Consider the following 22,717-nt stretch of genomic DNA (forward strand, 5'->3'; position numbering starts at 1 on the left):
CGCATTTAAGTGCGAGAGGTGATGTCATATTAAGATGCCAGACGCGAGATTATGTTATAACTTGGGCAAGTTTACATTTTAGCTCGCACCGCCAGCCAGCAAGTGAGAGAGAGAGAGAGAGAGAGAGAGAGAGAGACAGAGTGACTTAAAAACACATACATAAGTTTATTTCCACCTTAATGTGCAACGCCGGTCGGCCGGCCGCGGCGGCGTACCGAGAGAGCAGGGCAACGAGATACTCCCACAAAAGGTAATATAAGATAGACTAGCTTTTGCCCCTTTTTTCAATGTAAATTGTGTGTGTGTGTGTGTGTGTGTGTGTGTGTGTGTGTGTGTGTGTGTGTGTGTGTTTTGCTCGGCTCTTTCTCCTCGGCTGCACGTTTTTGCCTTGCTGCGCTGCGTGTCTGCTGCTCACACAAGTGGTTACCTCTACCTGGGACGCGCTGCAGCGAGCGAGCGAGTGAGAGCAGAAAAATCGCCGGTGCTCCTCTCACAGCGTGCGGGTTTTTGACCACGTTTTATGGTGTATCATGTGCACCGTATGGGTGTATTAAATGCACTCGCTGGTGGTTATAACAATGTAAACGAGATATAAAAATGCAACCTTCTCACGCTATAAAATGCAGCGAGCTCTTCGATATGAGCGCACCAGCTTTGCGCGCACACAACTCTTTATTGTCTCGGCGTGCAGCGATTGAATTTTTTCCACAGCATCACTAATCCCTCTTTTGCAGCTACTGGCTGTTGTTCGAGAAACCTGCATCGCACGGCAATGCGAATTCAACCGAACAATGGTGTTTACTTGGAGAAATTACGTCGAGAGGCTATAACGTACACATTAACTGTTTAATTGAATTATCCGGGAAGGCGATTTTTACGTTTTTGCTGATCACAATTCAACTTTCAGAGGAAACTGTTTTTTGCACTGCGGAAAAAAAGTTACATAAACTATTCTTAAATTCTTAACATTACTTAAATTGTCTTAGAATTTATGCGGGTTATCAAGGAAGATTTCATCTCACTCATCTCCGGGTAGCAAGCAAATTAAAACATCATTAATTTATTTTGGATTATTTTTTCTGGTTACAAGGGGAAATGGAAATGCTATTGGCTTGATTTAATGTAAACTTTCTGTTTTAATTGGAAACTTGTAACTGCTAAAATTAGCAATAGCTTCGTTTTTATGACAGATATTGTCTTGATTGACTCGTCTATAAAATGATGTGTTGATTCAGAATCTTGTTTGCCGTTGAAAGTGGTATCTGTTTGGTTGGAGTGATTTATGGATCTGATATATTGTCTTATTGGATTTGGTTAAAAAATTTAAATGCCATTTGATGAAATTTTAAAGTATGAATAATATCGCCAAAATTAATTTAAAATGACATCTTGGCAAATAATAATTGTGGTTGTTTAGTTATTTACAGATATTCAGTTTTCATCTTGCCGACAATCTTTAAAACGGTTTCTTCGGTAGCACGTGCAAATCAGTACGACATCCAAATTTCCAATCCAAAGTCTCGTTTGCACACTCAAAGCTACGATATATATCAAGATTTTTTCTGAAAGGAGTTAGGTTATAGTGGAGATTTGGATAAATCAACCCTGATATTATACCCTTGATTTCTTAGTAAGGAGACAGCTCTTCTGATAAGCAAGCAATGTGTGCAGCCTCATCTTTTCTAAAATAAATTACAGTGTCACCTGTGCAGTGACAACAAAGATCTTTTTGAGTTTCTCATTATCATTTCTCGTTGAGCAGTTCCCCAATTTGCATGAATTGTGCTATTTTTAACAGATAAAAATGGCAAATGGATTACTAATGAAATTTTCTGTTGATTTTTCCTCTTTGTCTTACACATTGTAAATCAGAAATCATGGAAATGGCATTTTACAGCCAAAATGAAGCCCAAATTCAACTTTAAATGGCGCATAATATGTATATTATACTAGTATTAAAAACGCTCATTAATTTTAATGAATTCGGATAACCGTTTAAGCTATATGAGACGATTGCGTATAAGAAGCAAGAATTTTTTGCTGATATTCGCAATCAGCGTTGTCTTACTCGTTCTTGACCAACCGAACCACTTAACACGCACGCCTTTATACACTTTACATCCATCTTCAATTAGGAAAAATATCAAATTACAAGCCCGGCCGCGCTCTGTACTCCAACGAATTTTTCGCCGGGTCGCAATAAAAAATGAATACTTTTATTGGAGAGTCACGAGCCGTTGAAAAATCAGCGAAGGCGAGAAGGGAAAAACGCGAAAGAAAAAGAATATGAAAAATTTTCCCTTTTCGATTAAACGGGTATAGTCTCGAGTCTTGATTATCGTCTCGTTATGAATTGGCAGCGGAATGGATCGGACAGCACGGCAGCAGCAGCATCTGCCGCCTGCATGCATTAACGACGACTCAGTGTGTGTGTGTGTGTGTGTGTGTGTGTCTTTCATTATGGATGCATATGGACCTGCCTGGGAATGCAGCGAGCTCTGCCACATAGACTAAAGAGCGAATATTTAAATTACACACCACATCATCGTGATATTATGCTGGAGCGAGCTAAACTTTATACACGCAAACCGGTTTTATTTTCGCGCACACACACGCTCACGTACACGCATATTGTTACACGTTCGAAAATATTAAAATGCCTCCGAGAGAGAGAAAGAATAAAGAAAGAAAAGAGAACACATTCCCGCCGCGTGCGCACCGAGAAAAACGAACGCAAACTGCCGCTCGTGGGAGGAAATTACCATTTTTTCTACATTTTCGCGCAGCCTTCTCGTAATACACACCGGGGTGTGGATGCTGAGACGATGGTAGATGGCAGGTCACTAATATTTCAATTTTGACAATGTTTTACTGAAAGTGCATTACATACAAAGTTATAATTCTGTATACATAAAAATTTTTTTAATATAATATAATAAGTTTTTAATTTTAAGATTATATAAAATCATTTGTAAATATTTTAATTTACAAATTTAATTATTTATTAATTCTTTTTATAGCAAATATTAAATTATTTGATTGCAAATCTACGCTTTGATCCTTAATGTAGTTAGACAAGTTTAAATAATTTAAAATAAATTCGCCCAGGGGTAACTTTAATCATATGTAGATAAAATTAAAAGTTACGTTAGTGGTGTTTGGTGTTAGCCACCTATGTAATTGATAAAGACGATAAAAACGGCTGGATCGAAGCAACAAAGACTTAGGTTAAGTATTTGAGTGTTTTCGGTTATATGTTTTTTTAACCATATCGTAGGATTTCTCGGTCAGTAGTTGAAATATCAGGATGAAATTTCCACCACTCTGTACAGCTTTTTACGCTTAAAAACTCACCACAAGGAAATGTTTTTGTAGGTCAAAGGTAATTTAATTCAAGGTCAAATTTTTCAATTAAATGTACCAAAAATGTGCCCCCCACCCCCTTAAAATGGTTAGTCTTACGAAAAAATGTTGTTTATTAACATGAATAACCATCTATCGTTGTTTTCGAGAAAATCGGTTGCACATAAATGTGCGTACTTGAACAGCAGCGAACGCATCCTAGGCATTTACAATTATTGCTTTCTCACTGCAGTCTAAATATTTTTCATATAATCGTTATGAAATTTTCAGGGGATGTGTATGAGGGTATGTTAGTTCAAGTGCAACACTAACCCAACCCTTAACTCACCCATACGATTTTTCCACCCCCTAAAATTTGAGTTTTGAATGTTTCGCCTCCTTGGGAAACAAAATTAGTCGAAATCAACTTTCAGATTAATTCTCTTCGTGGGTTGTTAGTGTTCTGGCCATACAACCCCCAAACCACAATCAAATACCATAAACCAGGTATTAATTCAACTTTCTCTCGTCGTGTTATTACCATAAAACTGATTACATGCGCGATTGAGATTAAAAAAAAACTTAAAAGGGTGATTTATTTCTTTTCACTATTCTGATTAAAAGCTATAGCCAGACAATTTAAATGAAGCCTCTTGTAATGACTTTTTGGGCTACAATCTCACAAAAAAATTAGAGCTTGACCAGATTGACAAATTTGTTTTAAACAAATGGTTTGGAAAGTGATAAAATTCGCAATCTCCAAAATGAAATGAAAGGAGCTTGTTTGGAAACAAAAAACGACTTTTATTTAATTTAGAGAAAAAAAATGTATCATTGATGCACACAATCCACTCTGTTTTAAAGGAGACAGATAGTAAATCGTTTCTTTGTCTTAGTCTGACCAGAGGAAAAAATAATCCGGCCACAATTGGTTCTGTCTCAAATAACGGGGTGCGAGTCAAGAGTGTGCAGTGGAGACCGCGCGCGCGACTCGAGTCGGCAGACGCGCAAAAAAGCCGAAATGACTGCGGGTTGATTTTGCCACACTTTTGATGTCGTTCTGCTCCTGCGATTTCCTCTCTTTGTGTCTTTGTGTGCGAGCGACGAGAGCTGGCTTTTGTCGCGCTCTTATTCTCTCTCATTCAGCGCACATGTGTGCACACAAGAGAGAGTCCGCGGCTGCCGCTCACTCACTCACTCAGTCAGCAGCACACATGCACATATCTCGCTCATTTGCCTCTCTCTGAAAGCGAATATTATCTGCTGAATTATCGCGCGCGCGTTAATTATTATTCCTTTTACGCCGAAGATGCAGTCGCGCTGATAAAGAGTCACGGCGACGCGCAAATTATACCTGCCAGCCTGACACGGCCGTGAATGTATATGTATATGTGTGGACGCGGCCGCCGGAATGTCAGCTGGGTCAACTTTTCTGGTGCAAATGAACGTGTCGGGTGTCACTGTCGCACATCGTGTTATTGTTCGGCCTGTCTGGTTGTGGCGAAATGGCTGGTGTACGTGGCAAATTGCGCCGGAACTCACGAAACTAGACCGAATCTTGGATTTTACACGGTTTTGGGATTAACAAACAGCATGAATTATTTACCAAGCAATAAGTAAAATTTTTTGCAACTGACAGTTCAATTTTGAAGTTTTCAAATTATTTATTTACAAAAACCACAAGCTAAAATTAAACATTTGACTAAAAAATGGTATATTTTTCTGGCCAGAATCCTATTCTACTGCAGAACATGATCAGCAAGCACGTTCTTCTTGCTATTCTATTTTTAACCATCATGAGTTTGATTGTTCTGTTGTTTTAAAAAAATCCTTTGGCTCTAAAGAAAATCATGATCTTATTTTCGTCAAAGGTTGCTCATGAGCTTCTACTACGATTTACGTGTAATCTAGACTTTAGATTGGAAGTTTAGATGTCGGACGCTAAAGGATTTATACGTGAAAACGCCGTTTTGTTTATGAAAACGCCGTTTTGACAACTGTCATCGAGGAGAAATCTGCATGTACGGTTGTCAAATATGAATGCTGTACTTCAACTAACCCACTATCACAAGACGTCATCTTAAATTAAATATAATGATTTTAATAACTCTTTGAAATTTACACAGTGCGATTTTCATTTTGTGATGCAAATCCAACAAGATAAGTCAAAAGTAATATCAAATCAACAGATCCCAGAAAATAAAAGTTATTCTCTGTAAAGATAAAAAATAAAGAAATGTTCTAATCAGGGTTGGAGTTAATTGGAACTTTATTCGGTTCGGAAAAATAAAAGGTTTGAAGAAATCATGGCCAAAAGAGGGTGAAAATTATTTTTTAGATCTCTTTTAAGAAAGAAAAAAATCAACTCCAAGTTCCACTTGCGTGGTTCAATCCTATTTGAATTGATATCTTGGCAATTCGCAGCATTATCTATTCATTGCAAGTGTGAGAACATTTATAGCTAATCGATTATTCCAACGCCACTCACTGTCAGAAGATAGTAAACTACGAGTGGCAGCGAATGGGGGATTTTTTGCCAGCGTTTACAATGTCTGTCTGCGCGCTCTACACATATGTATCTGCCGGTTGAGCTACAGCCAATTAGCAACAAACTCGGGCCCGAGGAGTGCAATGCGTGGCGAAAATAATATGCAAAACGCTCTCGTTTATCTATCTCTGCTGTTCTCGGTATGGAGGAGCAGCAAACTCGCACTTTTAACGCCGCGCCATCAATTAAAAATTATATGCAGCCTCTCGTCGTCGGCACACAAGCCACGTATTTATCAGGCCTGCGCTGGCACTTAATGCAGCGTGCATAAATGTTTGCCAGGTTTGCGTATCAAAGAGAGTGTGAATGCGATTTATCGCGGCGCACGCAATTAATGGAGAAAAGCAGCCTAAGTAATGCCCGGCGGAAAGTCGTAAGGAAAGATCGGCCGCGAAGATCGGCGATATGTTCGCCACTGACCGGTGAAATGTGTACCAACCGACCGAGCGTATGTGTATTTATATGCAAATGGCAGCGCCCAATGAGGCATGTAAGTGTGTTTTAAATGAATTGCGGTGTGTGCGTCGAGGCCGAATTCAAATATCCGACACTCTTGCGAAAAGAAAAGAAAAGAAAAGAAGCGGCGCCCCTCTCTGCGGTGCGAGCAGATTTCATCTCGTTTCCATTGCATACGTTACATATCGTAAGTGCCTTGCAAAACAAATCGTAATTTCTAATTGGATTTGGAAAAGTTAATTCAATGGAAGGAACCTATGAGTAAACCTTGAGAGAGAGAGAGAGAGAGAGAGAGAGAGAGAGAGAGAGAGAGAGAGAGAGAGAGAGAGAGAGAGAGAGAGAGAGAGAGAGAGAGAGAGGTCTCGATTGGACACGGATCTTTGGCAGAGAATGGCACAGGGACACTTACTGTACTGCTGAAAAATGTAAGCACGAACACTATTTGCCATGTATATTTCCAAAACTTTGATAACAAAAGCAATTTTTCCCGCTTGTGTCTATTTTTAAAACTAAATTAAATTACTCGAAAAGCTGATTTCCCTTGATTTAAAGCGTATGATTTTTGGGGAGTGCGATATGTTTAATTTTATGGTTGCTAGGTCTCACAATTTGTTATAGCGATTTTTATGTGCCATGTGAGAAATGGTGACTAAAACAAGTTGACTAAGACCTTTCTAAGAGGTTGAAGCCGAAGTGAGCCCATATTCTAGCATACATAATGACTGTATTTTGCCCATTTTGGACTTTGCTTTGGCTTAAATGACTGCTTTTTACTTCAAACTGAATTACTCCTTTCCACCCTGCGAGGAAAATTTAAATAAAGCCTTTTTTGTTTAGTGGTATCTGTGTTCATTTAGAGGATGGGCATCTTGCAGCTGGGAGACCAAATATAATAATCGCTCCTCTTTTGATTTGAAAAAAGGGCATCGTCTGTTGCAATTTTAAATAAATTTACTAATATTAAATTATTTTATTTTTTATTGATCAATAATGTATTATTTACACAGTTACTTGCAAAAGAGGCAATTAATATCGACAAAGTGGTGTTCCTCTTGCCGAGAATCCATTTACAACCGCGCTCAAATCACCCCTGAGCTAGCAGGTCGGAGCAACACAAACACACGCGGCGGCGGTGAAATATGTACGCTCGCTCTTTCCACTATAATACAGTATGTAAATGCGCGCGGGTCTCTCTCTCTCTCTCTCTCTCTCTCTCTCTCTCTCTCTCTCTCTCACACACACACACTCTCTCTCACTCACTCCGCCACGGCAATAAGCTCTGTCAAAAGCATCGCATTCAACAGGTGCCAGCAAAATTTCTCTCTCTTCCTCACTCCTTGCTGCTCAACGGGTGCCCAAATAACTGAACATTTTTATTCGCCATTGAGCGTATCGCGCGCCCAGGGAAGAAGCCGCGCCAAGGAGCCACACAGGAGTGTAGCTTTAGTGAGTGACGCCCTGGTGCTCTCTGTCACAAAAAGCTGGCCGCGCGGCAGCGGCACGCTTGACTCGCGATTTCGGCACGCCGCTGTGCTGGAGTTCTAAATGCCCCTGCTGCTGAAAACGCAAAATTATGAGTTATTGCTATATTCGCACAGCTTTCTCCTTTTCAAGTTTATCTCCAGTTTTAAAACCAATTTCTTGCTCCATTTAGCGCTTTAGAGAGGCAGGCCAGTGCCATAAGCCATAAATCAACCAAATTGGGTTTTCAAGAAAAATTTAGTTTGAAGAGCTGTTTCTGAAAAACGGTACTAGATTCACGCTGTACAAGATTAAATTTGACTTGGATTAAAAAAAAACAGGACAAGGACATTTAAAAAAATTAAATCAGCACTAAGTATCATAGAATTTAAAGATAATTTTTTATTCAATTTTCCCCTGACAAAAGAGTATGATTTTGAACCGTTTTTGTTGGGTGAAATTTTAAGCTCTCTTGTTAGATGTGTGAATAAACACCAAAAATATTTCTATAAATAACCCATCAATAAATAATAAGTTCATAATTATAAAAAAGGAGATATAAAAATTTTATACCATTTCGTTTTAAATAAACTCAAAATACCAAGAAAATAATCAATATTTTCCACTCAAAACTCAAACTAATCCATAAGCGGTGTAAAGCATCTTTTCTTTACAAACATTTGCCGTTTTTATTTAAAACCATTATTTAGAAAGACTTTCATCGACATCACAATTCCAATTGACACAGAGCTAAAATGTTTTAGAACTTTAATTTGCGCGACGTTAATTTAAGAGTCATGTAGTATTTCTGATAGGATTGAAAGTCGCAACTCTTCCATTAAGATATAAATAAATATTTAATATCTTGGCATCGTTGCAGAAGCCAGACCATTTTTCTTGTATTAAAAGCCATTTGCTCTTGTTGTGTGTCAGAAATTTTAATTGCGCTTTTAATGTCGCGGAAAGAATTTATAGACAAAGCACGCCCGTCTGGCAGCGAGCGGGAGCATCAGATTGCGCTCGCGCAATTTACGGACGAGCGTGCAATCGAGCGATGGGACGATATCCGCGTTTGATATACGTACACACAACTAAGCCCCGTCGGATCGGCCGGTCGGTCGGCACTGCAATATCGCAGGGACAGGCCACGCAGCAGATTTCTTGGCTGTTTGCTCTGCTCACGTGTAGTAAATATGATTTAATAATAACAATTACGGATGAGTGACGTAACAATAGAGCCGGCCGTGATGGCAATGAGGTGTGCTCGCTCGCCTGCTAGAGTTCTCATGTACATATACTCGGAACCTATTTCACGCATGACTGGGGCCCGGCACACAATATACACACACACACACATACATTATATATTTAGCGAATGAGCTCTGGCGATACGCGCCGAGAGCGTATTTGCTCAACAGCGCAGCCGATGAGATTTGCGTCTGCAAATTAAACTTTTGTGCGTTTAATTGGTAACGAGATAGTTAGCTTTTCGGTGCTAATAGGCACTTAGCGTGCCGGATCGTTCAATTTTTAATGCAGAGAACTAACCTGAATTCCCTTCTCGATTTTACAATTTTTGAGTTGTCTCTACAGTGTAGGACAAAATGCACCAATAACTTTAATATTGATCTAGGTCGAATAATTAAATAGGATATTTTAATGGAATTTTTGAAGAACTGCCTTTTTTCGGATCAAATTTCACGAAATTTCCTTCGTGCAAGGAAAATACCCGGATATGTCTTCTTTGTATGGGTTTCACCTTCTATTGCTTTTTCATAGTTAACTGCAAACAAACACAGCCTTATATTTCATTCAGGAAGCACTTGCGAACGCTTGATTTCCTCCGTTTACTCGAATTAAAAAATGGCCTAACCAAAGGGTTATAAACTTCAATTTAATCATTAAATAAATTTCCCCTTCTTACAAATAATAAATTTTGAATATTGAAGCCACAACCAATTCCACCTCTGGCCTATTAATTGTGATTTAGATCAATTTTCCAGGATTTGCACACACCATTTTCAAGCTCTACACCCCTCAAACTTTCTGCTAAGAGTAAAATGGCCTAAAATTGTCGATTTAAAATATTTCTTTTAAATTTAATTCAAAATTTTTAAGATAAAATGCAGCACCTCTTGTTTTCCACGATAAAACTTGGATTACTTTCATTTCCCACTTTTTCTCGATCATTATTTATTAAATTTTCATTAAATTTATCAGGGTTAAAATTCCATCTCACGCCGACACATAGGAATTTTCAAATTTCAAATTTGCAGCACTCTCATTTTAAAATTCAGGACTTTCACGAAATTTAATTAGTGCTAAAGGTAGCTCACATCCTAATTATTAAACACAGTTAGCTTCATTCACTGTGGGAATCGTTCGTCCGATCATCTTGAAAAGCAAACAATTTTTAAAGTCAACAGAATCTTTTCACCGCTCATGAGAGAAAAATACGTGCCCCGCGTCTGGGCAAACTTGCAATTAGCGATGCGCACGCTGCGATAATGGAGTCGAAAATGCGAGTTATTTTCCGTTGGCTATCGTCTAAGTGAATCGCACTTTGGCAAAATGTGTGCGACCCGATCTTGATGGTGAGCGGCGCAATGCACGCGCGCGAGCTGCGAGACGTACGTACTCTTGATGCTCGGCCTGCCCGGTCAGTTGATCTGCAGATTTCTTCGCAGCGGCCCAACGTGTACTTTTGGCACAATCACTCCGGCAAATACCGCATATTTTCTTTTGTACGTGCTATCAGTCTGTGAGTCCTGGGAATACCGCTTCACACATCTCTGCGTCCAGTCGATATTTATTTAGACTTTACATGCGCTCCAGTGATTTCAATCTCCCATCAAAGCTCACAATACTGTTTCACACGCACGAAACATTGAATAATTTCTGAGAGGAATTCCTAAATTTTCTCGTGAATTTTTAGAGACTTTCCGGTGCTTGTTTTTTTCCTTAAAATATAGAATCTGAAATTTATGAGTTGGTCGGTCCTGATTTCATTATTGCACATCGTTGAGATAAAATGTTGCTAAATTTCACTAACAATAAACTTCTTGCTATTGTCAACAATGCAAAATTTTCTTGATTGCTGGCCTGTAAATCTCATTTAAGCAAGTCAGGTGGTCAAGATATTTCAATGACTTTGACTTTATCCGAAGCAAAAAAAATCGATTTTATAAATACCAACCTAGAAAAATTGTCTATTAACAAACAATACTGCATAATCAAAATTTGTGCATCAATCTCCGTGTTGGACGGAGAAAATCACTCGCCCCAGCGTTGATGTCTCCAATTTGGAAATTTCTCACTTTCACTTGGGGAGAGAAGCGCATGCCGTATTCGACGACCGCAATTCACCCCGATTCTCAATTTAGAATCGCAGTCGGCGGCGGCGGCGGTAGCGGTGGCTGCGGCGTTCTCGTTATCTGCAGCGTAACGGCCGCGCGCAGAGTCGAAAAAATATCGCAACAACGACCGCCGGCGCGCAGTTCTCTCCACTGGTGGTACGCATTTCCACGTACGTCCATTTGAACTGAAATTTATTGTGTGCCCGCGCTCGGCGTTGTGTACCTTCCAGCTGCTGGCGGGCGAGTTGTCGCTTGAACAATTTCTGCCCATTGTTTATCAATGTGCAGTGTCATTTTAATATGTACACACGACATACCAGCGCACTGGCCGCATGCGAAATGGATCTCCTATATTCCCAACTCCTCCATCGGCAATTTGAGAGTTGTGGGATCACGATCTGCATACTCACCATTCAAATTAATTATTTTTTAACACATCAAATGCAGTTAAAAGTTTTTGTTGATTCACATATTTATTTAAAATCATGAATTAATTTTACTGGAGGCAGGTATTGCAACAAGCATTAAATCACAATTGACAACGTACCATTCGATAATTCACAGATTTTTCTTCCACAAATTGCAATTCAATTTGGAATAAAGAGTAACTTATTGTGCAACTAGGAAGCAAGTAAAATAAATTGAGAGAGGAATTACAATGGTGAAATAATTATTATTAATGACTAATTGTCACGCGTCGGAGGACAAAATTTGCATGAGGTCAAGAAACTCCAAATCTCGGGTTCTAATCATCATAATTGCAAAACTAACCACCATTAGACTCGTAATGATCTACCCTGTCAAACTGATGGGTTTGGGGTTATGTACCCTCTACCCCTAATAAATTGCTATATTTAAAAAGCCGTGGAAAAGTAAAAACCTTTATAATGATGCCAATTTCTATTATTTTGCACTTTATAGAAATATTTTAGCATGGGGGTTGAAAGGGGTGGGTGTAAGCAGCCCTTAAACCCTTCAGCTCGTCATGGAGGTCAAAAAGAGTCTAAATGTGGTTAGTTTTTGCAATTCTGATTGTTAGGAGCAACGATTTAAAGTTGGCAATAATCGCAAAAGGCACAAAAAAAAGGTGAAAAATCATGTTTTCCGTTTTTGAAGTTGTATTTCTCGAAAATGACAGAGGAACACCACCCATAAGTATTCACACAAATTTTTAAATAAAAAATAAAATCTTTTGAGCAAAATTTTAAAATCCTGAGCTCGCATTTTCAAGTTTTTAACTAAAAATCAAATTACTTTTGGTCTTGGACATCAAATTTGGTGTCGATTCGACAGAGCTCAGTGAGTTGAATCTAAAATCATTAAAATTGCACTAAAGAGAGGTTTCAAAGCTTCTCAACCACTTAAAAAATATTTCTATCAACTTGCTGAGTTCCAAATCCTGGAAATTTTCACAATCATCAGGAATCTTCCTCGGAAACCTCTTTAGGAAGAGTTAATTTAAATATTCAAGAACAATAATATGTGAGTAGGAAAGCGCATTTTCGCTATTTATTATCTCTTCGGGTATAGGAGAGTGCGCAGCATTAAATTATTATTTCTCCGGTGCCAACAGCTGTTGGTGAGCGAAAAAATCCGAAACGCTCCATCAGGCGACGCGCATTTGGCCAAAATTGGCTGTTATTTAATCTGACGCCGGGGTCAAATGCGACGACGGGAGGAAAATTAAATTCTTTTCGCTGCGGAGCGACCGAGGCCTGCTGGGCACGGGACACATACCTTTCACGAGAGTGATGATTGCAATCTCCGCGTGTCTGCGTCTAGTTCAGCAGCGTGGCCCGGATATAAAACGCTGCTGCTGCTGCTGCGTTGAGAAAGAAAAGACCTGCTATGTACCTGTACATAGGCCTGCTATGTACACGCGGGAGAGCGGGCCAGATAAAAAATAATGCTCTCGCGCGCATAATATATATAAAAAGTTACATGATCACGATCATGCTTTAGGCGTTGTTGTAATGTATAGAAAAAATCCCTTGGCAAAAATAACGCAGCGAGCCAGTTCACCTTTCAAGGTCTCGAAGTGTAAAGAATATAAAAGCGGGCGAGCGAGCGAGAGAGAGGCTGCGGCGAATGTGGAAACATAAAATAAAGCAGGCAGCAGCGTCACGCATCCACGCACCATGTCTAGCCAAACTCTTTTTTGTGGCGGCGTGCGAAACGGAGCACCGACGCCGCAGCCGCCGCCGCCTGAGGTCAAAGGACACGCATTTGTATATTGTGTTCGCCACGCCGCGGCCCGTTCGCGTTCCTTTTCGTGCGTGCGTATCTTCCTTCCACCGGCGTCTGCGAGTAATAATGCTTCATGCAGGCGTAATTAACGAAAAACGGCCGGTTTGGGTTTCGCCCGGCCGCCACAAAGCACAGAGCTCGGCAGACAGCCCATTCGTTATTTTTCATTCCCATGAAAATACCGTCTTCGCCCCGAAATCGCGGATTTTATCTTAAAGATTCTTGTTCCGTTTTATAAAAAAAAAATATTCAGTATTTGAGACTTTCAGCGGAGATTTTCAAACACGTTTATTCTAACCAGAGAACAAGTAAAAGAAAATTTGACTAAGTTTCTTTACTGATCAGTTATTTCCTCCTTTTCATTGAACATAAAATAATCTACAGATATACAGTATGGTAAAATTATTGCTTTCTTATGACAAATATATAATTATTATCATCTTCCTCTTGTTGGAGTTCGTTCAAATATTTACAAATTAATAAAAAAATCCTTTCGGTAGAACATGAGGCTTAACAGTGAGTGCTAAATTATTTAATTTTCTCACCCACCTTTATAAATGGTATATAGCAGGATTTGCCGGTGTTGAAAATGTAAAGGAATTAACTGACTGCGTTGGAGCAAATAATTGCACCTGACGCATTCGACGAGCATGAAACGCTGAAAATTCCTGACGTGTGCGTGCGTGATGAACTTGCAGACCTTAAAATAATTTCGTTTTCTGCAGATGGTAGATAATCTTGCGAGCGACGTTTTTCCCTAATATGCGAGCAATGCGTAATTATAAATGAGTTGTGAGGCTGTCTCGTGAAATATGCAATTAAATCATTGCAGTTGCGTTTGTTTCCAGACAGGCAGAACAGCCAGAACATTCTTTCCTCTCGTAAAAATGCAATAAATTATACTAATAATTTCGGCGTTCTGGAGCTTTCAAGACAAAAATTTAACAGTAACACGAAAGGCTGAGAGTTGTATTTAGCAAAAAAAATCAACACCAAACAAACAATGACATGATTCTTCAAAATTATAACGCACAATTCTTTTATAATATTGTTTAACCAAAAAAACATGGGGCCTGAAGGCCGTAGAGGAGCTTGGGCCAAATTGTGGCCACCTTTTCGCCTCCCTGCACCAAGGTTTTTGATTGAGTCGCCTGGCATTTGTCCCTAATGCCGCTGGAAAGGTACGGAAACCAGCAAAAAGCTATTTAAGCATTTCAAAGTCACTAAATTGTATACCTTTTGTCATCTCTGACATTTGGCTGCCAGTATAGAACACCTGAAATGCTAAATTTTCTCCCAATTCCTTGAAACTGCGAAGAATACCTTAGCAATGTAAGCAAACCAGCTCTATCTAATCTTGGGAAATTATTATCATTACCTGTTTACCATCTTAACACATACTATTCATAACTTCCAAGAAAGAAACAACATTTAAAACTTCAATAAAAAAAAATGAGTAGATTGTTTCAAGCTTGCCCCTCAAAGCTCAAACAATATTTTACAAAATCACTCTTCCTTTTCCGTTCAAGCTGAGAGATTAAAACCGAAATTGATCATGTTAGTCTGGAATGTAATTTCAAATTAATTATGGACGCAGAAGTGCCGACATCAAACGCCCAAGCAACACATGTTCGAGCTGTGAGTGTGTGAGTGGAGCTAATGCTTTGTTTGCTTTGTTTTTTACTCGCCTGCCTGCGTTCTGCTCGCGCGATATGTATTCTCTATATAGCCGAGTTTCTTGTGCTGGGAGAGCCTTATCTGTTTAATTCATCACCATCATCATCATTTTATCGTGTGTCTACATGCTCACACACTACTTGCTTGAGTCGGTACACACAAGCGGGGCCGCGCGGCGCGGCGATTGTTGCCGTTGCCGAGTTGCACGCACCGCTCGAAATTTCCACCTTTTGGAGGCGGATGCACGCCGAATAATTGAGTGAGAGATGATGATTCGCCAGATGCATGCGATTTGCTCCGTCCGCGCTCGCTTGCCTGGGACGAAACGGAAAAGTCGTTCCTTCGCTGCAGCTCCAATAACACAATATTAGATTGTTGCGCGCCGCGCGGAGAATAGAGATCGCGGCGAGGCGAAATTTCCTTTTCTGGAAGCCCCCCTGCCGCGGCAGACTTTGCGCATCACTGGCCAACAATTAATTAAGTCGTTATTTATTAGCCCCAGCCAACTCTATGTGGCGCGGCAATTAAAAAGAGCAGAGAAAGAGATGCACGACGATATCTCGTGGACCGAATTCGCTGCTGCGCTTTTCTCATTTCTGCGATCCCGTGGCTTTTTGCTTGCAAATCAGCATTTTATGCGCTCCGGTGCGTTGGTGCACAATGCTTGTTTCCGAATTTGGATACGCCGCTATGATTCGGACCATCTCTAGTTTTTGCACGGACAAAAAGCGTACCTTTGCTAGGTTTTTATTCAATTTGTGAGTGTATCATCGTCGTACCTTTCAGTGTTGATTTATTTGCTTCTCCTTTAATTTTAATAATAAATCTGCACTGGTGGAAAGATGCTGTTTTAAGCAAGCATGTTTATTTATTTAAATAATAACGTTTTGAAAATTTGGTAAAATAATTTCATTACGTAACACTAACACATAAATTACAACCCACAATTTGTGCTCTTGAAAACTCTGTTGCGGAGGAAGAATTTAACCACAGGAAAATCCATCTATCAGATAATTTCACTAATACGGATTCTACTCAAACAAATTGTTAATTTAACTCCTTTTTTTGCTGAATAAATGGAAAATTTAATTAAACGTCTTAACAGAACATTTTAGGTCTAACCTGTAAAATACCAGTAAAAATAAACAAACAACATTAAAGATGACTTAAATTCACATCAACTGTACCTTTAGGTCAGTAAAGGTAATTAAAATTGTTATATGCACCACAAAGAAAAAAAAAATAAATTTTTAAACCACTGCAAAAATACATTAATTTTTAATTTAAAATCAATTCATAAGATCGGCTTTATTATTGAAGAAAACGTTGAAAATATATTATTGCAAATTGAAAGTTTAAAATAATGAGAAGCAAATTTGATAGCACAACGGAACAATCAGTATTTTAACTTGAAAAGGTGGAGAGCTCATCATGAAAAACAAAACACAATTAATGAGCATAATCTGCTTTTCAATTAAAAGTTCATGCTTGTCTCGAGTATGTGCGCACGTCCTGAGAGTTTTTCGCACATGCCGAATGAAAGCAAAACAAAGGAGAGGCAAAAAAGCGTGCAGATTAAACAGACGAGCAGTGCAGAGACGCAAAGAGTACTACATGCATGCACGTCGTCGTCGTCGTCGGCGGCGGCGGCGGCGGAGGTGCATATACACACATATACTTTGCACTACAAACTCTCTTTCTTTCTTTCTTTCTTTCTCTCTCTCTCTCTCTCTCTCTCTCTCTCTCTCTCTCTCTCTCTCTCTCTCTCTCTCTCTCTCTCTCTCTCTCTCTCTCTCTCTCTCTCTCTCTCTCGCATACACACACAAGACGCGAAGAGGTAGTAATTTGAGCACTAATTAGTCCATCCAAAGGCTGGCTGCATGCAAAAGAAAACAGGCACAAAGAGCGCGGGAATGAAAGAAAAGCAGCCGAGCCAGTTCCTCCCAAGCAATGCAAATTCGAGCAAAAATGTAATTACATTTTTCTAAGCAAGTAAAAAGGGCCATAAATTACCATTCCGCCGGCCGCACATCCACACACACTCTCCGCCCGCTGTGCGAAGGCGGCCGCTGCTGCTGCTGCTGTTGCTGCTCTCTCGCACACGGCGATTAGCTAAAGATTTTGTTCTTAATTTGCATTTTAAAGAGCTCGCTCTGTCTCGATGCCCAACCGGCTGACACAATTTGCCGCCGAAAGAGCGCGTAAATCTTTTTGCGCCAGCGAATTATGTTATTTTTCGAAATTAATGCTCATTTCGTGATGCGAAATTTAGTCATTAAAAGCCTGCCTGCGCTCGGGACCCTTCGTGTATCGGTGAAAACCAAAGATACGATCGCGAATGCGAGCATGAAAACGTTGTTCGCCACTTTCTGCAGCCATACCGATCTTGTGCACAAATCTCCGTGAAATTATATTGCTGATCGAAGGGGGCGAGGCTCTCGAACGACGCAAGATGCAGATTGATTTCTAGCCTGATTATTCTTCAAGCAAAATTTTATGGTGCGCGGCATAATTGTGCTTGTGGCGTATTTTTGGAGCGTTTTGCAAATCTCTATGGGACGTCATCGTCACTACTGTGTTCTGCTTGAATTTCCCCAGTTTCAACAAAATCTGTGATTTCTCTAAAAGTCACTTTTTGGGATTGATTTTACTTCAAGCTCAATAGCAACAGAGAAAATTTTCATAAATATATATTCTGTTGAAAATTCGAATTATTGACATGGAAATTATACATAAAAAATTGAACTTTGGGAGAATGAAGAGGGTTGAAATGATGAAGACCGATGAATTCAGATTAAGAATTTTGTTCGTGGATTGGTTACAGTTGGAAATCCGATCGGATGCTTAATCAAATACAAGAACTGAAATGGTTTACAATAATAAGTGATAAATTCTTTTGCTAACTGACGGTTGGACTCACCCCTTTGAATCGGGTTCTGCACAATTAAACGAATCACGTCAGCACCGTGTGGCTGACGGACGAAAACTGAATTCTTATTTTAAAATCATCTTTCTGCTGTTAAACAATAATGCAAAATTACAATAATTCAAACCGCCGACAATTGTTGGCTTCCAACAAAAAGCAGGACCGCGTTGTTGTACCGCTACAGAACTATTTCGATATTTGTTCATCTCTCCAACTTTCAATCAAACGATTTTTGTTGTTTGAAATTTCTTTTGTGGGAGATCAAATTCATCAAAATCGAATGTAATGAAATTTTGATCTGACTTCTCAATTTGCAGTTACAATTCTCTCCATTTATACAAATTACTCGTTTGATCTGGTAAATTTGGGTTTTCATCGGAAGTTTTAACAGATATTAATTTCAATAATAAAATAGTATGACTTATGGAGAAATAAAAACGAATTGAAATTGGAATTATCTGCCAACGACTACCTCGTTTGTTATCTATTTATTGTAAATATTTTATTCGTCCCACTATAGATAGTTTGTTATCTATGCAAAATAGACTTAAAATTGGCAATTTTCACCGGCTCTTGACACTTTTTATTATCAGACGATGTAAGACAGGTTTAGTCGATTAAAACAGTTGTTTGCTGGATAAAAACTCCGAAAAAAAATGCGACCAGCATTTAAAATCTCCCATCAAAGATCGCAAAACGACAGCAGAGTAATTAGCCAATCAAACGCAAATTTACTCGGGCAACGTCCTTTTTTCAGCCGCACACATTTTCGCGTGGAAAAGAGCAGAGGCGGATTAGAGTGCCGTCGGTTCCATTCAACTGCCGCCGTGCTCAATTTCCATCGAGCCGAGCGCACAAAGGGCTCCTCTCTCTTCTATATATCCGCACGCCGCGCATTCTTATTATTCCCAACTCGGTGCACGCATTTTGCGCGGCCGTCCATCAAAATTGCCTCTGCATTGTTCGTGCACCAAAGTTCAGGTGCGCGGCGGTGCCTTCTGCCGCCGCAATAAGTGTACCTCCGCAGCGCAGAAGAGGGATTTCGCGAATTTCTCACACACACATGGCGTGTATATATACGTATAATGCACACACACACACACACACATTCATCTGCTAACTCCTCGCACCGCTCATTGTTACACAATCACGCGCAAATTCACGGCAGCTTCGTTCCTCCGGCCCATAATGGCAATAATGACGATGATAATAATAAGAGCCGCCGCCGTCGCGCAGCATCCTCTTCACCTACTGCGAAAAGTGTGTGTGTGTGTGTTTGTATATATACCAGAGAGAAAATAAAATGAAAAAGGAAAAGGAGGATGATGGAAATTCGCGCAGCCGAGCAAAAAACGGCGTCGCTGCTCTCACGCGTGTTTGTGGACGGCGTACCGAATCGGTTGGAAGTGATTTCTGAGAAATGCGAGTTGATGAATTCGATATTATTCCACGGCTGCAACAATGTTGCTCGCCGCGTCACCTCTGCCATTCCTGCTCCAGCACAAGAATAGCGCCACACCTTGATTCAATGCAGCTGATTAAAAAGGAGAACACGTACGAGAATCATGCTTAAATTAAGTTTGTCTTAAATCTGTGAGTGATTGCACCTAGTTTGTGACAAAGAGCAAACGTTTAAACGGAAAGAAAAATTGCACAAACCTTAGAAACAACTTAAATGCTTGCTATTTAATTTATTGTTATGCCCGCTTGGCTTGATAAATCCATTTATGTTTAAGGTTGCATGTAGCTATTGTCTCGATAAATGGAAATTAAAATATGATACGATATATAATTATTTTATTTTATTGTTCTCAGGGTAACTTTCTTAGAACTTTTAAACAGTTAACGTCTAAATCATGTGTCGAGCTGCGGAGTCTTATTTTAAAATCAAATATTATATAATTAAATCAAAACTTAGTCTACCGAACTATTACTATAAATTAAATCAGTTTTTTTAATCATTTACATAGTGTAAATTGTATGAACAGAGTACATCCTCGTTGAAATTCAGAATGAATGTTAAAGTCAATTTCCACAATACAGCGAACCTCGAAAGAAAATGTGTCCTTATATAAGAATCATTTACATATTTGTGATATTTATTTATCAATTTTGGTTGCAAATTCGAAGGAGGAAATTTTGATTCTTAATAAATAACTGTATTTTATTTGAACCACCATCACTTCTGACATTAATTAGGTTTAAAGTAATTTTTATTGAAAAAAAATCAATAATTAAATTACACATAAATATATAAGTCTATATATAATTCCTTTTTGTCTAATTAAATGTTCAGTATCACGATTCATTACTTGATTTTGACAGCATGAATCAATTTTTGTGCCCTCTGATTTCTTCTGTGATTTTTAGACGTTAAAACGAGATCTAATGTATTTTAAAGGTGATCGAAACCTCCAAACATTTTAGATGAAATGTTTCTAAATTACACAATGATTAATTAATGGCAATAGCAATTAGATTTTCTAGGGCGCTTCTAAAGTCAGCCTCTGTTCTATTGCAAAAAAAAACTTAACGCCTTTGGCATCTTTCCGTGAGCCACCGCTTTTGTTTTGTTGTGGTTGTGTCCTTTCTCTCTCGGCGCGGTTAGTTGTAATTTATAAATGTGTTGCTTCAGTTGTTTTAAGCGTGCAGCCAATAGCTGTTGCTGCTATTTTATACCCATACGTGTGAGTGTGTGTGTATGTTTGTGATAGCACAGAAAGAAGAGGCATTAAATAAAAAGGGACCCAGCGTGTAATGAGGCTTACATGTAAATAGCTTTGGTGTTAAAGCACAAACACGGCGGCGCGCAACGTGCGATGATTAAGCAGCACGCCGATGCAGAGTGCATCATCCAGCTTTTGTGCTGCTCTCTGCTCGCACTCTGTCCATGCACTTTTCCCGCTGCACTGCACGTCTCTGTGCGCGCAAACGATAGAGAGAGAGAGCCACGTCGGGAGAGCATTTGCTTTTAAATGCCCACTTTTTAATGCTCGACGCTCGCTTTTAATTACATATCATTGTGTTTCGCTCGCCGTGCGCGCATGCAGATGCATTTACTGCGCTTTGCAATTACATACGTGCACGTGGGAATCGCGACTGCTGCCTGGCGCTACGGACAAATGGCAAATTAGCGCACGCTGCGTTTTACTGCCGTGTGCAAGCGCTCTCTGCTCTCTTGTTTTTGTTTGTGCGCTGCGCAGAGTAATGGTTTCAAAAAGCGATTAGATTAGCTGCCGAGGAACAGTCCGCCGCGTCGTCTGCAGATGAAATATCATCGAGTGCAAGAAGAGTAATTAAGAACGTTTTATGAAGCTCATAAGCGATTCTTTACTTCCTTTTAAAAAGCGAATCGATGTCTTTTTGATGGCACCAAATTACCAAATACAGGCAGGATCAAAATAGATAATGAACCCTGTTACCAGAGAAAATAATTTAATTCAAAATTTGCACAATTTAAAAAAAAGGTTCGCAATATTATTTGTAACATAATTCAGCTGCACGATATTAATTTTTCTGTTAGATGGTATCAAATATAAAATTACTACCATATCCTCAGCAATTTTTTTTTAAAAAAAATTTAAATAATTTTTATAAATTATATACAAATTTACATGTGGTTTTAGTAGCAAATTATTTTTTAAAATGTATTAATATATTAATGATCATTTGATAAATATCAAATCATCAGTGCTCCAAGCATGATGGGTCGCTGTAACAGGCCCAAATTAATTTTGCCCAAATCAACTTAACTGGGGTTTCCCCGGATGAATGTACCTGAAAGGAAAATTTTAATTTGTAATTGATAAAATTTGGCTATGATGTAATAATAATTCTACACAGCTTTTTTGTGAAGCAAAGGTGTTTCATTTACAAACGTGCGTCCGGTGGGAGGGAAGCATGCATATTTCGCATCATGTCGACTAATTTTATTGCGAAATTCCAGCACTCTGCGAAGTTTATCGCAGAGCCTCTGGGTCTGGTGAGAATCTCCCCTCGCATCGGCGGTTGTGTAAATTTTGCGTGCCTTGCTCAATTAAAGTTCCATTCAGATTCAAATCAGCAGTCGCAGCCCGACAATTTGCCCGAAATGGCTATATCAGACAGGGCTTTATCACCGCCATAAAAACGATACGCAAGCGAGTCTGGGCGCCTGAAAAAAAATGTATTTCCCAACCGATGCCGGCCGGTGTCGTTGCAAGGGTCAGAAATTATTAATTTTTAATTGCTGCGTCCGCGCAACCCTCTTGGCCGTAAACACATACGCAGAGAGGTGCTGAAAATTCCGTCGATCCTGTTTTATTTTTATTTTCACCCGACTCCCTTGGAATGAAACAAACCGGCTACGCGAAACCTCAAAAGGCGATTTCAACCTGTGCTCAGCGAAGGCGAAAAAGAGAGGAAAAAAAGCTTAAGCGCAGGCATTTAAGCAAACACACACACACAGCAACGTGCGCGCGGACTGGCTGCTGTCGGCAGGCCTCGAAGTAATTAATTACAGTTCATTAGTAATAATTAAATAAGTGTAACGCGACACGCGAGCCTGCCTGGGAAATATGTGCGAGGCCCATTACGTGTTATTAGCCAGCCGTGGGCCTGCTGCAGCCGCTTTACGCCGAGATGGCCGTGCATAGCTGAAATAAAATGCGAAAGGCGACGATTCTCACGGCCGAGAGTCGCGCCGATTCGCGCCACTCGCGCGAC

General features: G+C 39.6%; 1 protein-coding gene across 1 annotated transcript in view; it reads right to left on the bottom strand.

The window, feature by feature from the left end:
* Positions 1–22,717, bottom strand: part of LOC135940836 (zinc finger protein 574-like) — a 135,203-nt gene that overhangs the window by 82,523 nt on the left and 29,963 nt on the right. The window lies entirely within an intron of this gene.

The sequence above is a fragment of the Cloeon dipterum genome, chromosome 3, assembly GCF_949628265.1.
Source record: "Cloeon dipterum chromosome 3, ieCloDipt1.1, whole genome shotgun sequence".
NCBI classification, from domain to species: domain Eukaryota; kingdom Metazoa; phylum Arthropoda; class Insecta; order Ephemeroptera; family Baetidae; genus Cloeon; species Cloeon dipterum.